The sequence below is a fragment of the Chelonoidis abingdonii genome, chromosome 15, assembly GCF_003597395.2.
Source record: "Chelonoidis abingdonii isolate Lonesome George chromosome 15, CheloAbing_2.0, whole genome shotgun sequence".
NCBI lineage: Eukaryota > Metazoa > Chordata > Testudines > Testudinidae > Chelonoidis > Chelonoidis abingdonii.
The window spans coordinates 41,791,129-41,809,636 of record NC_133783.1 but is presented as its reverse complement, the minus strand read 5'-3'; positions in this window follow the sequence as shown (position 1 = coordinate 41,809,636).

The window sequence follows — 18,508 nt, the reverse complement described above, 5'->3', positions numbered from 1 at the left end:
GATGGTGGATTGCAGTCCATGGCAGAGTCCCAGGGGCTTCTCTAATTTAAACTTTTCTGCAATTACTTTCTCTGAACTATGACAGCGGACCAGCATAACTGGAGCACAATCCAACCTAACTCCAGTTGCTCATCACCCTAGCATGCCTTCTCCACAGTTAATCCCCAGTGGAGATATATACCCCTCTATACCTGCTCCACCGGCATAGAAAGGCCTCTGGGAAGTCCTGAGTTGGAACCTGTGAGCCTAGGCAGGCAGAATCTGAGAACTGGAAGGAGACGATGGAATGCTGGATGCTTGGTAGAGTAACTTAAATATGGTGTATATGACACATTGGAAAGTTGAGGTAGCTTACACCTTCCTTCTGATTGCTTTTCCTAATACAACTCTGCCTTGCTCGCCTCTCAACATGCAAGTTATCCAGATTTGGCAGTCAGGTAATTTGACCATTACCTTGAGCTCAAGTTCCTCAGACCAAATAGAGGACTCATTTTTATCAAGTAAGAAAATGTCTGTGCACATCACTCAGGGAAAGCTGCTGGCAGGAAGCCATGATTCAACACAACAAACACAGTTCTGATCCCAGACCTTAGACATCATTTTATCCCCCCCATTAAAAAAACAAACAAACAAAAAACAACCAACCAACAAAACTATCAGACATACCAAGATAAAAATGGTAACAAACCTGAAAAATAGAAGCTGATCTGTACAGTAGTCAGCAATGGGACAGGACTTAGAAATAGACTGTGTTGCACTATGTACCACAAACTGTATTCCTCAGTGTGGACCTGATACATCAAGATGCTAAGCCCCTTCTGCTTCCATTGAGGTCCACAGGATCTTTCTAGATCAGGCCTTCAATGAACTAGCGAGCCAGGGAATTGCAGGACCTGGGTGTGCGCAGCAGCCTGCATAAAGAGTCTCCTTAACGTTGTCTAATGCTGAGTCATATGTCTTCCCTATTGAAAGAAACGCTACACAGACAAAATTATACAGATAAAATTTACTAAGAGCATAAAACACAAGCTTGTCCTGAGAGACTACTGTTGGTCCAATAAAATATATTACCTCACCCACCTTGTCTCTCTAATGTTCTGGGACCAACACGGCTACAACAAACACTGCAAGCAAGCTCCTCCTGAGGCAGTGAGCCTGCTACCATGTTGAAAAAGAAACATGAAATGAGTATAGTCTCTCTGGCTGAAGCTCTGAGCCTGTTGTGAAGGATTACTAGTGCCAATGGACTTCTTTCCTCCTTTTTCCCATACAGCAACTGTATGTGATCTCCCTGAAAATCAGTCTAGCTGGCAAACGCAAGCTCAAATATCTGTGTGCCAGCAATTTAGGGGTCTATCTGTACCACTTCTGATCCATCTTCAGAACACACCACATGCCAGTTGCTGTGCTCAGGGTGAGCTGGGAGGAGGAATCCATTAGAGAAAATTTAAAAAATAATGTTTTTTCTTGCTGCTCTGATTTTTTCCTCTTTAGTTTAAAATTCCTCATTTACTTTAATCAAACTCATGTGAGATTCAAAAGCTTGGTGAATTTAAGATTCTTTTATATATAAATATGATTTTTTTTTAAACCGAGGAAGGGTGAGGGTTAGCTTGCCAAGAAGGTTTTCCCAAGTTCTCCTAGCTCTACATTATGTGGCTCTCTGTCTGGACCAAGTTCCAAGCTTGAATTCCAAACGACCTGGAAGGAATCCTAAACTAATGTGGATACAGGCATTCAAGGCTTCAGCTCCAGTGATAGTGACAAGAATAAGGCAGAAAAACTAAAGGAGACAATTAGGCATTCAGAATTAGGCCAAGGACTGAGATCTACAGTTGTTTGAATGGCCAAAAAGGCTTCCACATTTATGCTACCTAATATGGTGAGTCTGTTCAAATCCTCAAAGCATTTAACGTAGCACAAATAAGTGGCATTTTAGAAGGAAGGAAGTGACGTACTGTACACAGACATGTTTTTACTTACATACATCTGTATAGGGTACAAATAGGTTTCTGAATATCTTATTCAGTCCTTTTTTCTCATGCCAAGTATTTTATAAAGATATTGCTGAGTCCACTTTCTCTTCCCAGTGATTGAATTATACAGGACAAATCTCCGAAGAGGGGTTTGTCACAGGGCAATCAACGTCTGGAAGTCTTTGCCTCCAGAGGTGCTAGCCGACACAACCTTACTGCAAGCCAAGAATAAATAGACAATTATCTGAACAACAATTGTATATTGGTTCATGGCATTAGGTTCTTTGATGTCAGTGTTTCAGTAAATGGCATTTTTCATTCTTAGTGAATATTGAAAAAATGCTCCTATATGTAGCAGTAATATGACAAAATATAACAATATCTCAATTTACCTAGATGATCTAAAACTGCTTTCCAAAGTTTTATGTAGAGTTTATACATTCACAGTTCAAATTTGTGGTGGAAGATGGCTGCAATTCTTCCCCACCAACATTATAAAACAATATTTAGAAGGGAAAGTAAAGAATAATTTTTCCTTTCAAAATTACATGAGATGTTTGTGTAGGTGGATGTAATAAATGCACCTGAATTTGGCCAACACACCAGAGTTAATCCCTCTGCTCTTGTGGAAAGTGCAATGGAATCTTATAATGACAATGGACCAAATTCTTGGCTCCAATGACTGACTCAGGAGAATCACTCAAGTTTGTCTTTGAGATCAGAATCAGGCACCAAGAGGTCCTTGGTTTTATATCTCTTCTGCAGGACTAATATCATCAACACTGTACTCACCACACAGATGAATTTGTTCATTACTGATTCAGAGGGAAGAATGACACTTAGTGAATCATTAGCACCCTTGTTCTAATGCACTTCTGATACTCTTGGAAGTCTCGCACCAAAGTACTTAAGCTCATCCTGTTTAATTTATGAAATCTGACAAGATCACAAGCTGAGATAGTGTGGCTTCAGGCCACAATGTTTTGCTGGGAAGGTCTATCTACTATTCAGCTTAAAACCCACATTAAACATAAGCACAATTACCAGACCTTGTGTTATTTCCTTCCTCTGAAATATAGACTACTAAACACAGGACTAGAATCTCTTTTGATTTTCATCTATCATTCCAAATCATAACTACCTTTGCCATTGAGCCACATGCGACCCATTGCAACATAGTTTGGTAGGCAGCAAAATGTAGCGAACAGGCGTCCAACCTCCAAGAAGGTGATGCGAAGTGGCTGGCATTAGGGAAGCCCCTCATTGCAGAAGGGGCGCTGTGGCTTTGGAAAAATGGAGCAGGGAGCTGCTGCTTTACAAAGCATGCTCTTCAGGGGACTGAATGGATTTTCATCTACAAATCTAGTTGTAAGATGCTGCTGCTTCATCCACCACTAATTTCCCCTCCATACATTTAACCCCACTCTCTCTGAGGTGGGGCTTCAGGGCAGGAACTGGCAAAACCTATGTGGTATCTCTTCAGGAACTGTGTTTAACAGAAGAAGGGAAACCAGCTGTGCTCACTGTGAATGGCCCAAGATCTGTGGTTTGGGGGAGCTAGGGAGGAGAGATGACAAATATGAAAAGTAGTATGTGCCCCATGGAATCCAGCCATGACATAGCCCCAAATACATTCCCTTACCCATTTTGGGCCCCCGTATAATTTATCAAAGGGATCATGTGGAGTGTAAGTGTAAACTGAACCAGGCTTAGAAGTGATTTGGTAGATGAGTGGCTTTCAACCAAGACAGTTAAAAAAATGTGGTTTACTCATATGTAGCAGATTGACAATGGCTACAGAAAGTACCTACAAAATACCGTAAGAAATAATAGGGAGCACCTGCAAAAGCAGCAGTGAGGGAAATTGCAGACAAATCTTTGGTATCTCATATCATGCCATGGCTATGATGGTGGCACAGAACACTGTGCAAACTGTAGCTAGTTGTGGGGTGTGTTTTTGAGTTTGATTCCCACTAGAAATGATGATTTTTCTTGACAACTTTTATCTTAACATAGTATATATGAGCTGCAGTTGGTGTCCACTATGCAGCATATTCATACCCCAGCTGTTTGGTTTTTTTTCCTGACAATCTGTTAGGGTGGTGGTTGCGTCGTGTGCAGTGCTGCCTGTCACCCTGGGACCTTTACTTGTAGAAGCAGTTGGGATGCTTTTGTGGTCCTTCCATGGGCATAACCTTGATCTACATGGTGAATTTCTTCAACAGCCAGCATTTGGAATGCAGTAAATTAGGTGGTGTTTGGAATGTTCCACTATTTCCTGTTCTTTTCTATCCTGCTACCTGGGTATCCTAGATGGCCTTCTGATGGCTGCTGTGATTAAAATTCATCACAGGGCTGAGAAAGCTAATGTCAGGAACTAGGGCTTGCAGCAGAGCAAGGCTGGTAACAAGCAGACACAGCTGTGGGGAAATGCTTTGGATACCCACTGAACTGTGGCTGTTACTGGGCTTAAGAGCTGGTCAGCTGATCCTTCCAGGCAATCAGGCACTGGAGCCAATCAGGTCGTTGGATTTGCTGCACGTCCTGATTCCTGACAGCTACCTTCCTTTGTATCACTTGTTTTATACTTCCTTAAGCATCACTTCTCTTGTTGCCTTTTTTCCTCAACACTCTCTCTGTTTCTATAAAGCATCTCATTATGACTTACATTCTATTCACCTGATGAAGGCTACTTAGGCTCCTTATACAATGCTACAGGACACCTGACATCTCATCTCACATGCTTCTCCTGGTAACACCATGTAGGTTTTCAGGACACTGCATGAGCATGTTGTGGTCACCATGCTGGTTCACAGGGCCAGCAAGTTCCAGAATACTCAGCCAAATTGCAATATTTGCATATAAATGAGCTTAAAACAAGTTGCAAACTTGGAATAAACCACATTCAATTTGCAAAAAAGTATTTTCATCTCAGTAGGATATCATGGGCATTATTAGTAACAGACCAATTTAAAGACTTTTAAAAACAAAAGATTATTTGTAACCTGATAGCATCCCCTATCACCAATGTCTAAACTGAAGAAAGGGTGACTGTTTTCTTAATTACATGTGAGAAAATAGAACCTTGTATGTTCCACAAAGACAGCATTTGTGATACGGCTGTTTCTCCTTTGCCACCATTTTATTGTAGCTTTTGGCATGCATCAGAATGGTGATTATTAAATTATTATTATGTGAATTCCAGCTGTTGGTCATGTGTTTCCAGCTATGAAGACACACACAGAAACAAAACAAAACAAAACCCCCAACAATCCAACAAACAGATGCATTCTAGGGCTGCAATAACTGCTTAAATGAATTTCAAACTTCAGTGTCCAAGTCTCTCTAAACTCAAAGTTTAGCTGTCATTTATCCAGCTGGGGTGAGCAAGAGGAGTAGGAGTGGCAGTTGGCCATGTATGGAAAGTGTATGGGACTTTATGACATGTGAGGTGCTGTGGATGCAAGGGATCAGAATAGAATTCCACAGCTGGAGAGCTATTAAACTGTATTTTTGATCTTCAATAAATGTGTTCAACTAAATGAGGAGTAGACATTTGTGTCAGGCAAGGGGGAGTGCAAAGAAACAGCCATATATTTTAGACCAATCCTTATAAATTACACCCATTCCCGGGTCAGTGCTATGTCAAAGATGAAGCAAGGATATTTTATTAATAACAGAGAAAAATAAAGTATCTGGGTTTTCTGGAATGAAGGTGAGGTTGTTAACTGATGAGGTGTTTCTGAGTTCTTCTAACTATGAGCCTGATTTTGCCACCCTTACTCATGCTGAGCAGTAGTCCCTTTGAAATTAGTGAGTAAGGGTGACAGAACCTTCCCCTTCAGGTTTCCCAGGGTAGTGTTCATATTTGAAGTTTAAATCAATTACACAGACATGTAAGTCCCTTTCACATGCCACCACATAGTCCTGTAATCCTTTAGGCTGTTTTTTGTTTGTTTGTTTTTTGTTTTGATTTGCTTATGTGTTCCATATGCACATTAACACCAATGTACAGCTCTGTAATAAATCACTTAATGTCTGCATCAAGTTAGTTGTTATTTTGGTGAATTGAGACCACAGTTTTTTCTGTAATAACCCAATAATGGACAGTGCAGCCATAGACAACACTGTAATGTATATTGTAGGGAAATATGGTAATAGTCTGAAATGGCAATTGTCCTAAATAAATAGCACATCAGCTTACTTAAACCTAATCATAAATGGGACAAATTGGACCCATGTGCAAACAGAAATCTGAGCAGAATGCAGGAGTTAAAGAACCCATTGTTTTCTAGCCTGACCCAAGGTAGAGAAAGCCTTGTGTCAGGTTACATCTGTTAAAATGATTCTAATGCCAGCTCAGCATTTTAATTATAAATATATAAAACATTTAATAAGAAGACAGTCTGGGCTTACTAAGCCTTTAAAAAGCTCAATGTGGGTGGAGTGGGTAGAACGGTATTCCATGTGCCCCGGCTAGAGTGCCAGCATATAATGATTGAATGTTTTCCTGTAATAAATTGAAAAAATCTGGTTTGTAAGAATGGATCCAAATCACTTGGCATTAGAAAGGTAATTTGTTACCTAGCTTCCTCTTGGAAACTAACTGATTCCAAGTTTGCTGGAACTTAGCAGGGGTTATAATGTCCAAAAAGAGAAAGAAAGGAACAACTAGGACATTTGTTGCTATGATCTTTAAAAAAAAAAGAGAGAGAGAGAGAAAAGGTATTTGTTTCTCTCATTCTCTCCTTTTTTTTTTTTTTTTTTTAAGGTTTCTCACTTATGGCTCCAAACAAGAGGTTCAGCAGCCAAAAAGAAAAAAAGAGGTTACTCAGGACAAAAGCCAGATCTATTGCCACCTTCTTTGTACCTTTCCAAATCTCAAGCCTGCTTAATTATGATTAATTGCCACATGGATAATCAGATACAGTTTCAAAAGGTTGGAGATGACAGTCCAAGGACACAAGGGAAGAAGGAAGGTTCGCCTTTGTTGCAAGAAAAAAAATATCAGGTCCCTTCCTCAGCTCATAACCTTTTCTTATTTTAACAATTCCAAACGGAATTAATACCATCGGTATATTGTTCCTGCTCCTGGGAATTGAACTTCAACTGTACAATTTCTGCAGCTGTCAGTTTTTTCAGACCTCCTGTCAATACAGCAATGTTGGGGTGCCCTTCTTCTTCAATGAAAGCAGTTTCGAGTTTCTGCTTTATGTCGGTGCTTTCTGGGTGGTGTGACATGATGAGAAAGTACAAAAAACAATAACAGCAGTTAAAAAGCTTCCACTCTTGCCTTAACTGGATCAAATGTAATAGACTTCAGTCTTTTCTCTTTATTTCCTTTGCTTGTTTTAGAAAATACTGTGAAAAGTGCAGGAGATTTTGTCTTGCCAGCTTTTTCCTCCATTTAAAATCCCTTTGGCTAAGTCAAGGATCACAGTATGTCATTTCCAGCCTAACAGAAGTGTTGGGCCTCGTTCAGCTCCTATTACTAGGAGGCAAATCCCTAGGTTCCAGGCGCCAGTGTTTCTGCTTCTGGCTCCTTTCCCAGTATTGTTTCCTTCATTACATTCCAGAGTGCCTCTCAGCCAGTTAATGTTTGCACTGGGAGGTCCAAATACCCAGCAATCAGCACTGAACTTTTCTCTTTTTGTTAAGAATTGCAGGTTTCAAATGCAATCACTGGCTTTAAAGAAAAACTTACAGATGAATACAAAAGCACTAATTTCTATTTCATTCGCAAACAGTAATATTTGCTTCAGTTTCACCATATGCACTTGTAAAACAGTTTTAGAAGTGTTCTGGCTTTTAAAGATCTTATACTGGTTAGAATTGTTTTACCAATTTTGGAGTAATAATTCCCCCCCGCCCCACACACACAAATACTACAACTATATATCAGCCTAAGAATTGTTACAGTCATATATTACGTGCAGCTGGTACGATTGATAGTACTACAGCATGTGCTCTTTCATTTAAAAAACAGCAATACAAAAGTGGATAAACTAACTTGAATCAAGTTAAAGGTCATGACATCTAAGGGCTCAATTTTGTCGTCCTTATACATAAATAATAATTCCTTACTCCTTGTGGCAGATGTGGGCCCTAAATTTACATCCATACCATTTATTTAGTAAATTTAAGTTTTCTCAACATTATTTAGGGCAGAGGTTCTCAACCTTTTTCTTTCTGAGGACCGCCTGTTCCATGACAGCTGTTCTTCTGCATATAAAAGGCCGGGCTAGCACTAGGGGGTAGCAAGCAGGGCAGTTGCCCGGACTCCATGCCACAGGGGGTCCTGTGAAATTAAGTTGCTCAGGCTTCAGCTTCAGCCCTGGGTGGTGAGGCTTGGAACTCCTCAGCCATATGCAGTGAGGCTTTCTGTCTAATGCTGGCCCTGCTTGGTGGACCCCCTGAAACCTGCTTGGGACCCCACAGTGGGCATCAAGTATCTCCTAGTTTAAGTGATGATTAGGATTAAACCACTGATTTAGGATACAGTCTTTGATATTAATCATCATGGACTAAAGTATTTGAATGCACTGGGAAAATCAATATTGTGAATTTCAACTAATATGCCCATATACCAAAGGTATTTAGGCACCTAACTCCAGTGGAAGATAGGCACCTAAATACCTTTTGGGATCTGGGCTATAATGACTTGGATGCATGCTTACAATTCCATAAGAAGCTCATCTTGGGTTCAATCCTGAAACTTACTGGGCAGCTCACATAGGATTCTGAGCACTCTCATTTCCCAATTACTTCCAAATCAATGGCCCTGGATGTCTCAAGTTGGGCATTCAGGCACGGAAGCATCCACAGTGAGTAGTCACTTTTGAAAATATAGGCCTTTTGCTCCTGCCATCAAACTTCCAATAAAAACAATGGGAAAGCTTTGTGTGTATTGACAAAGGATAGGGCCCATATATTAAGAAGCTAAGATAGCATGAGATTTAGCCTGAACCTATTAATTTTACTGTACAAACCCTTTAAACTAAGGGCTACTTTCACCACAATTCATTTTCTCTGGAGTTTACTATGAAGTTTCAATAAGGCTTTCCATGAAATTTCCCTGTCTCAGACATAAGGCTGATTAAGTAACAAAAAAAGTCCACCACACTTCCCTGTGGAACAAAATAGTACAAGCTGGTAATTCCTCACTACCTTTCATATAGCCTACAGCTATACCTCAACCCATGACCATATGTCATATGATTGGTGTCATGGTGTCCTATGGGTGCTAGCTCACAGTGATGATATCAGGTTCATGGAAGTGAATTAGCTCATAGAGAATACTAATATTAACTCGATCTAAATAACAACCCTGCTAAAGTAGGTAAACCAAAAGATGAAACACAATAGATTCCAGGTTGCAATATGCTTTCATTTTGTTAAGATCATAGGCATTTTACACATTATTGATAATGAGGCTAACATAATGGAGAAATAATTTGATAGTATATAGGTCAGGAATGTGCTTAGAATATTTCTACCATCCTGCCACCCTGCCGCAAATAGTCACAAGCATGATTTTCTGGCAGAACAAATTGCTGGCAATGATTTTTTTCTACCTTTCTATCAACAAAACAAGACACTCAACTATACCTTCTCTACTTATGCTAGTTCAATGGTATTCCCTTTCAATGCATATCTTTCTACAAGATAGGCCAAGCACAATATGCTTTGTTTTATTCCTACAGTACCTATTGCTTACCCTCTTTGACATCATTTTGCCTGAATGCAAAGTGCCTGAGTTCAATACATTTAGGTGTAAAAAGCACAGGTAACACAAATAGCTTACTGCCTAAAAGAATGATGTAAATGTTACACCTGCTTATAAACACACGTGAAAGATTTTTGACACAAGGTTCAGACAGCTCCAGATCTTCAGGACGCTTCTAAACACACTTCTGCGTTTCATAGTCTGCTTTTCGCTCACTTAGTTCACACAGCATAGTATTCTTTTCAGTAGTCTATTTGATAATAAGGACACCAATATGGACAGCACATAAACACGTTTAGGTCTTATTGAAGTCAAAAGGACTTAAGCTTAAAGTTAAGCAGGTGGTTAAGTGTCTTCCAGAATAGGCACCTAATAGAACAGCACATACCTTCACAATGTAAGCATTACCAGTGTCTGACCTTGTTCCTCCTTACTCTCTACTGCCTGGTTGGGACAAGTCCCCACTTGAGCTGAGACACTACCAGTGAGATGGGAAACTGGAGTTTCCCACTTAGAAAGTTCAAATGTACAGTAATTCTGTGGTGGCCTAACTCACACACATACTTTTCAAATTGACTTTGTGCCCTGGATTCCCACAGCAGCAGATAATGACAAATATCAAAGGAAATGTTTTGGCTTTAGATTCTTATGTATAAACATTAAGAAATTGAGAACAATATATCAAGTGAGCTCTCTAAAGCAGATGTAAAGCTATATTACATATATATAGTGCCATCACTGATGATAACACATTTTTTTCATTACTTGATTATTCTAACCACACTCCTGTAAAGTGAAAAGTTTCTCCTAGTTTAAGTGATGATTAGTTCTAGCTGTATTCCCAGTATTAATTGTAGGTCACAGAAGAAATTTTTAAAGAGTTAGAATGGCTATAGTAACAAGGAAGCTGAGCTAGGCCAAATCAGACCAGATATGCGATGGCTGTACTGGCAGGATGCAAAGCAGAAATGTCCAAAGAGGAAAGAGAAGCTTGACTCTTTTGGAGGTTCAGACATCACTGGAGAGGATAGCTTTGGATTTAAATGGGCTCTCACATAAATAAAAGAACATACCAGCTACAAGGCATCAACAAACTCTTCTTTGTTGGCTTGTTGTTGGTTTTTTTACAGAGATACACTGAAGATGGCTTCTGCCATTCTATAAATTTAATTCAAAATGCCCCAAATCAATTCACAGTCTCTTCAGACAGCTTGACAGAAAGGAAGGGTCAGAATTGGGGGAGTGGGGATGTAGTAGTATTCTTCCAAACGCTACCCATGTGAATCACCAAAATGAGATGCCACACAAACAAGGTGTTAAACAAATCAGAGTTCTGCTTGGCTCCCAGTTGGTGGGGCTCCCCTAGGCTCATTGGGCTTGGATCTGTGACTGGTAAAAAAAGAAGTGGTGGTATTTCCCTAATGTCACCCACTTGGGTCCCCAATATGAGATGTCACTCACAGTAAACTATGCAGATCTGTGATCCTCCCTCTCCTCTTACATGAACGAATTAAATAGTTCATACTGAGATTTAAATCATCATCACTAGTCATCTGAGTTAACACCTCACAGAGATAAATGGAGCAGTTCAAAATTCTCAGTGCTTTTGTTCCAGGTTCTCTGCAGAATCAGGTAGACATTTCTGCATTGGTTATATTCAGTTCCCATTTTTGAGGGTTTCTTTGCAACGATCATACGTAGAGACTTACTTTTTAAAAAAATACAAAAGCTGATATTCTGGAGAAGTGGGTAACAGCTTCAGAGAGATGCCAGTTCAGAATGCAGGTGAGTACCAGCTGTTTGTGTGCTGCTGGAAAGAGACAAATTGTTGTCAAGATGGCATGAGAGTTGATTAATACTTCCTCTATACTAATAACTGTCTGTTATTAGTGAAAGAAGGAGAAATCACAAGCCTACTACAGCTGCCACTAATGTATATACCAATCCTTATAACTCCTGCATCTACTTCTTTTTGAAAACAAAGGACTCTTACTGGGGGAGCTTTGTAGCTGTTGATGGTAAAAAGTCAAAGGCTGGCACTTTTTCTCCCTTAACTAGTTAATCCTCCCTGTGGTTATAGTAATCACTAAGTTGTTATAGATTTTGTTGTCACTAATAGCTTCATACTCATATTCCCTAAGCTTCCATCTTCATCCTCATCAGTTTCTCCATTCAGAATTATAATAAAACAGAAAACAATGTGCTCATAATATTTCCTCCAGTTCCAAAACCAAGAAAGACAACAAAGAGCTAGCAGATGCTGATTTCCTCACTTAACTGCACATATTTTATAGTATTTGTCTGATTTTTTCCCAAGACACCCACCTGACTTCCCTTTGTCTCCAGTGTTTCCGAACTGCAGCCAGACATTGCTAATCATGTAAGATGCAGCCCATGAAAATAGACTGCAACTAAGTGAAATGTACCCTTTGACTTTAATGCCTTCACATGCACTATGAAGCTCAAGTGATGTCTTTGCTAATTGGAACGCATTTTCATTGGCAAAAACTGTGGCAAAGTATAGCTATGAAGATGAGGTATTTTTCACTATTTCACTAAGCAGCAAAAATAAAACAAATAGTTATTTCAATACAGAGTATGTACAAAACTGCGAGGATTTTCCAAACATTTCTGGAGGAAATCAAATAGGAATATAATACTTTTCATTTCCCTCCAAAGATCTCAAAGTGCTTTACAAACTTCAATGAGTTTAGGCCCACAACACTCCTGTGAAGTAGGCTATTATTTATCCCAAATGTTCTCAAACTTTTTCTCAGTGTGGATGATATTTTAATGTGGAGATGGTCTTGAGACCACATTCTCTCCCATTCACAAGGGTATGACATCCCTGTGGTAACTAAAACAATCGTCTTCATGGAATAGTATTTAATGCATGTTTAGATGTCTTTAATGTCATTTGGTAGCTGGAAAAAAGCAGGAGGATCCAGCATAATATAACCACATAGCTCTTCTTGGATCACAAACACGTGCTTTGCAGGCCATCGGTGATCCATGGTCAATGTTTAGCCATATTTACAAATGGAGAAACTGAAGGACAGAGATAAAATGACTTGCCCCATGGTCACATAGAAAGACCGTGGCAGAGCTGGGAAAATAATTTGTTTGGTTTCCCCATCTACAATGAGCAAAGTAAGCATTTGTCGGTATAAACTTATTCTCCTTCCACATTAAGAAAAATAAAAACAAGAAAGCGAGAGAGAGAGAACATAAGGGATTCATTATAAAGCTCCAGGATGAAGTCCACAGTCAACAATTTCGCTCCTCTGGCACAATAAACATAAACATGACCTTCTCATAAATTAACCAGGCAAATATGATCTAGATGGAGCTACTATAAGATGGGTGCATAACTGGTTAGAAAACTGTTCCCAGAGAGTAGTTATCAGTGGTTGCCAGTCAAGCTGAAAGGGTATATCAAGTGGGGCCCCCGGGATGAGTTCTGGGTCCAGTTTTGTTCAATATATTCATCAATGATTTAGATAATGGCATAGAGAGTACACATAAAATTTGTGAATGATACCAAGCTGGGAGGGGTTGCAAGTGCTTTAGAGGAAAGGATTAAAATTCAAAATGATCTGGATAAACTGGAGTAATGGTCTGAAGTAAAAAGGATTACATTCAATAAGGACAAATGTGACGTACTCTGCTTAGGAAGGAACAATCAGTTACACACATAGAAAATGGGACATTATTGCCCAGAAAGGAGTACTACAGAAAGGGATCTGGAGGTCAGAGTGCATCACAAGCTAAAGATGAGTCAACAGTGTAAGAATATTGCAAAAAAAAACCCAAACATCATTCTCGGATGTATTAGCAGGAAAGTTGTGAGCAAGACACAAGAAGTAATTCTTCCGCTGTACTCCACGGTGATTAGCCTCAACTGAGGTATTGTGCCCAGTTCTGGGTGCGACATTTGAGGAAGGATGTGGACAAATTGGAGAAAGTCCAGAAAAGAGGAACAAAAAGGATTCAAGGTCTAGAAAACATGACCCATGAGGGAAGATTGAAAAAAAATGTGTTTGTTTAGTCAGGAGAAGAGAAGACTGAGGGGGGACATGACAACAGTTTTTAAGTATATAAAAGATTGTTACAAAGAAGAGGAAGAAAAAATGTTCTTGTTAACCTCTGAGGATAGGGCAAGAAGCAATGGGTTTAAATTGTAGCAAGATCAGGTTAGATTGGACATTAGGAAAAACGTCCTAACTGTTAGAGTGGTGAAGCACTGAAATAAATTGCCTACGAGGGTTGCGGAATCTCCAACACTAGAGATTTTTAAGAACAGGTTAGACAAACACCTTTCAGGGATGGTCTAGGTAATACTTAGTTCTGCCATGAGTATAGGGGACTGGCCTGCATGACCTCTCGAGGTCCCTTCCAGTCCTACAATTCTATGATTATAAGAACTCTCAGCAATAAGAGTAAAGCTCACCTGTGCAGGGAATGGAACTTTCCCCAGGGGTGATCCAACATTGTGGAATAACTCCTCCAGGAACTAAAAACCATCACAAATCTCACAACTTTCCTTTGCAAGTGCCTTCTCTAATATAAAAACATAGCAATAAGAACATTTAATAAATAAATAAATAAATAATAAAAATCCCTACCAAAACAAGACATTTCACTGCACACTCTTCTCCCTCTGGAGGAGCATGACAGAACAAACATATGAGAGACGTGTAGTCGCCTTGCTGAAAGCACTTTTGGAAGGCATTCACATAGAATAAAGAATCATAGAATACCAGGTTGGAAGACACCTCAGGAGGTCATCTAGTCCAACCCCCTGCTCAAAGCAGGACCAATCCCCAACTAAATCATCCCAGCCAGGGCTTTGTCAAGCCTGACCTTAAAAACCTCTATGGAAGGAGATTCCCCCACCTCCCTAGGTAACCCATTCCAGTGCTTCACCACCCTCCTAGTGAATAAGCTTTTCCTAATATCCAACCTAAACCTCCTCCACTGCAACTTGAGACCATTACTCCTTGTTCTGTCATCTGGTACCACTGTGTACCAAAATACAACACTGATAATGATATAAAAACCTATACAGAATAGAATAGCTTTGCAGCATTTGGCTTCTGAACCAAATCATAGAATAGCAGCTGCCTCACAGCTGCCCCTGTAGCAGGTTGGGTGACTCCTTGGACCTTCACCCAAAATTCAAAGCAAACAAGAAATGGATTTTTTTAAGGTCCAATTTTTTTTCTTGTTTATTTTTCATGTTTTGCACCTCTGTGCTTCCAGGCTCTGTCCAGGATCAGAAGTAGTGCTGGAACTTTGTGAGAAATGATGTTATTGTATATTTTCAGCCCAATTTTCCAAACTCAAATGTCCTAGATTGTTGTTTGGATGAACTCCAGAATAAGCATCTGCAGTAAGAGGTTTGGTTTATGTGAACATTATGAAGTTCCTTCAACAATAGTAATATCACTATAGAACAAAAATTTAGTACTGTAAAGAACATAATTTACATCACTGTAAAACTGCAGCATAGTAGATTTCTTCCCTTGACATCTTATTATTAATAAATAAAATAAACAAATAATAATAATAGTATATCAAGATTTGTTTCATGCTCCCAGTTCAGTTTATTTAATAAATGAAAAGTAAAAGTGCTTTTAATATTAGTGATTTTCTGTTGAATCTCTCTGTTGCATTGTCTCTACTAAGGAAAAACTGGTTAGCTATAGCTCTTTGTGGCCTGAGAAGCATGTTCACCTTATTTTTTATCACAAAACTTCTAGTTGCTAGTAAAAAATAAATAATTTAAAAATCATCCAGTGTATTTCCATCATTTAAAAGTGTACACTGCACCTTGTGGCCACACCCAAGTTCAGTGAGAGACCTAATCAAACCAGTTGGTCAGGTGTGGAAGGAGTTTCTCCTAAGCTTGCCATGGTTCAGCCATGACAGTTAACAATCACTTTAAATCTGCAGAATAATATTTTCCATTATCAGCTTCTATTCCAGCACATATTTAATACATTATACAAAATAATTTAAAACATTATTTAAGTATTAATAGCATGCTTGGCACTGTGCAAAACTCCAAAGATGGACAATGTAAAGTACACTGGGGAATCCAGAGGTGAGGTCTTTCTAAAGGGCCTTTTATCCACTCAAATTAAAAATCTTTCATGTGAGTAGCCCCACTCTGGTTAGTGTTTGTGGGCTTCACTTCCTTTAGTGAGGTCTGAGTAGGGATTTGAAAAAGAAGAGGGTAGCCACCTGGTGCCTAGGGAGACAGTAAAGAAGAAGGATGATCTGGTAATGATCTAACTTACATCAATTTAGCTATATTGATTTCAGTGGGAGTTACTTCTGATATTCACTGATGTAATTGATATCAGAATGGATTCTACCATGTTGTCTTCAGGGTTATTTAGATGTTAGAGATTTTTCCCCCCCTGTGCATTTTGACTATTAGTTTATTTCAGATATAGTGGGATATCTTGAAGAAAACTCCAAATGGTCCTTCAGATATGAAAAATTTCTAGACATGAACAATCCTCTGTGGACTATGAAATTCTTTTTCAATCACTATGAGTGGCACACAGACGGCAGTTGAAGTTTTCAGTGGAAAACTATTGCCCAGTGGGTTAAAAAAATAAAGGCTAATGGGATTTTCCTTAATGCTGAAGCCATTAACAGAGGTTTTATTCTCCACTAGATGTCACTACAGCTGTGTGAAATGTTTACAACAAACAACACAAAATTCCCCCAGTTTTGAGTTTTGTTACAAATTCAGAACTTGGACTAGGTTTTCTTAAAAGGTCTGCTTTTGTTCTGAGACCTTTGAAGGGAACCTGCACTGACTAATGCCTTTGTGTCAAAATCATGCAAAAAAACATGGCTTGGCATGTTTTTGAGGTCAAGGTAGATGAAACTCAGTAGTTTCAAATAACTTTTGCTTTGAGATTTTGGCTTCATTTGGGGAACCCAAATGGGACTGGAGAAAATGTTTACATAGGCATGGTTACTGTTTGGATGGGAAGAACAGGATGCTGTAGAAAGAGGTTTTGGTGATTCAGTGTGCTGCACTCTTCTTTCTGAATGAGCAGTGACTCAGTGTCTCAGGACAGTGTTGGAGATACTGTGCTGCAAAAATGTACCAGTTTTTCAATTTGACATAAAACTGAAATCCTGACAACCTATGGTCATTAAATATTCTACAGCTTTTTTTCTTTCAAGAGTAGAGGTGTTAACCCAAGTGTCATACAGTAAATTCAATTTCTAGTTGGATTACAAGCAAATATTGACTGCCTGTATCCTCCTTGTAGTTCCAATAGGCTACAGAAAAGTTCTTCAATTTCAGTCCAAAATTCAGTGTGCTGAGATTATGTGGCCACGTGTAGAATATGACAACGTAATATGTCCTTTCACCAGCTTACCGCCTACACCCCTTTTAGTGCCAAATAAATCCTTCAAAATACTGCTGTCTTCAGCACTTGAATTTCATTTGCCTCTTTACCTTCCTCCTCCATTATTTTCATTTGTCCTGTGGTTTCTCCAGGTGAAGTAACAATTTCCTGGACCTGTTCCTGTGCTGTTGCTTTTCAAAGGACAGCAGCAAAAGGGAGACCCTTCTAGAGTTAGGAAAGCAGCTATGAAAAGAACAATTACCAACCTGCGAGCACTAATTCTTAGAAGTCATTGGGAGTTTTGAGTTAAGCTGGAGATGAGTTTAGTTTTACTATCCATACTGAAGACAAGGAAGGCATGTGGCATCTTCTTATCAGCAATCTTCCTGTGGATCTGAGGAAGCCTGTAGGAGGTGAGACAGTACTTGGCTGGAAATGTGCAGTAACAGGGGGAATCAGCAGCATAAGGAGCCACAGTAATTAAGAAGAGAGAGAGATGTTTTCAGGAGACAATGTGGCCAGACCAAAACTCTGCTCCCATTAATTATTACATAATTCCTTGTCTGCCACGTAATTCATTGCAGCTGTGCCACATAAACTTGGAGACCTGGGAAAATAACTGAAGGATTTATCCACTGTATAATACAGCAGGTTGTGAGTAGTGTTGCTATAGGTTGTTAAAGATCTGCCATAGTCCCCTGAGAGGTTGAGTTTAGTGATGACTTAGGCAATTCACATATATCTGTTACGTAAGGACAAATTCCATCCACCTTACCCATGCAAGTTCAAGTGCAACTGAATATGTGAAACTTACATTATCCATATTTCGTATCTGGTCTTGTATCCAAAGTTTGTGTCAAAACTGAGATCTGTTTTTCTAGAAGTCCAATTTTACGAATGTTTCAGAACTTCCTTGGAATCTGTATAAAATCAGATTTTGCCTGTAGTCTCACTGAAGTCAACAGGAATGCTCAGCTAGTGAAGCATACAGGATTTGGCCCAAAGTTTGTAAAGTAAATGATGAAAGGGTCTACACATATTATCACTGAGACATATACAGAAAAGTGAGAGAGAGAGAAATTACACCAGTAAATAAACATGACATATGATGTGAGGTCAGACTATATTGCTCTGCATATATTATATTTAAATGTTACCTTATATACTGAATATGTGCAATGTGAATTACATTTTCAAATGATCAAATTCTAGGGACATATGGCAGAATATTACTGATTTGAGCTTGATTATTATTCATATTCATTATCCGCCTATTCTCTGAACATGGGCTATGTCATAAACAGATAGCTAAGGATTAATGTTTCTTTTACCTGTAAAGGGTTAACAAAGGGAACCACACACCTGACCAGAGGACCAATCAGGAAACCGGATTTTTCAAAGCTCAGGGAGGGAATTTTTGGGTGTGT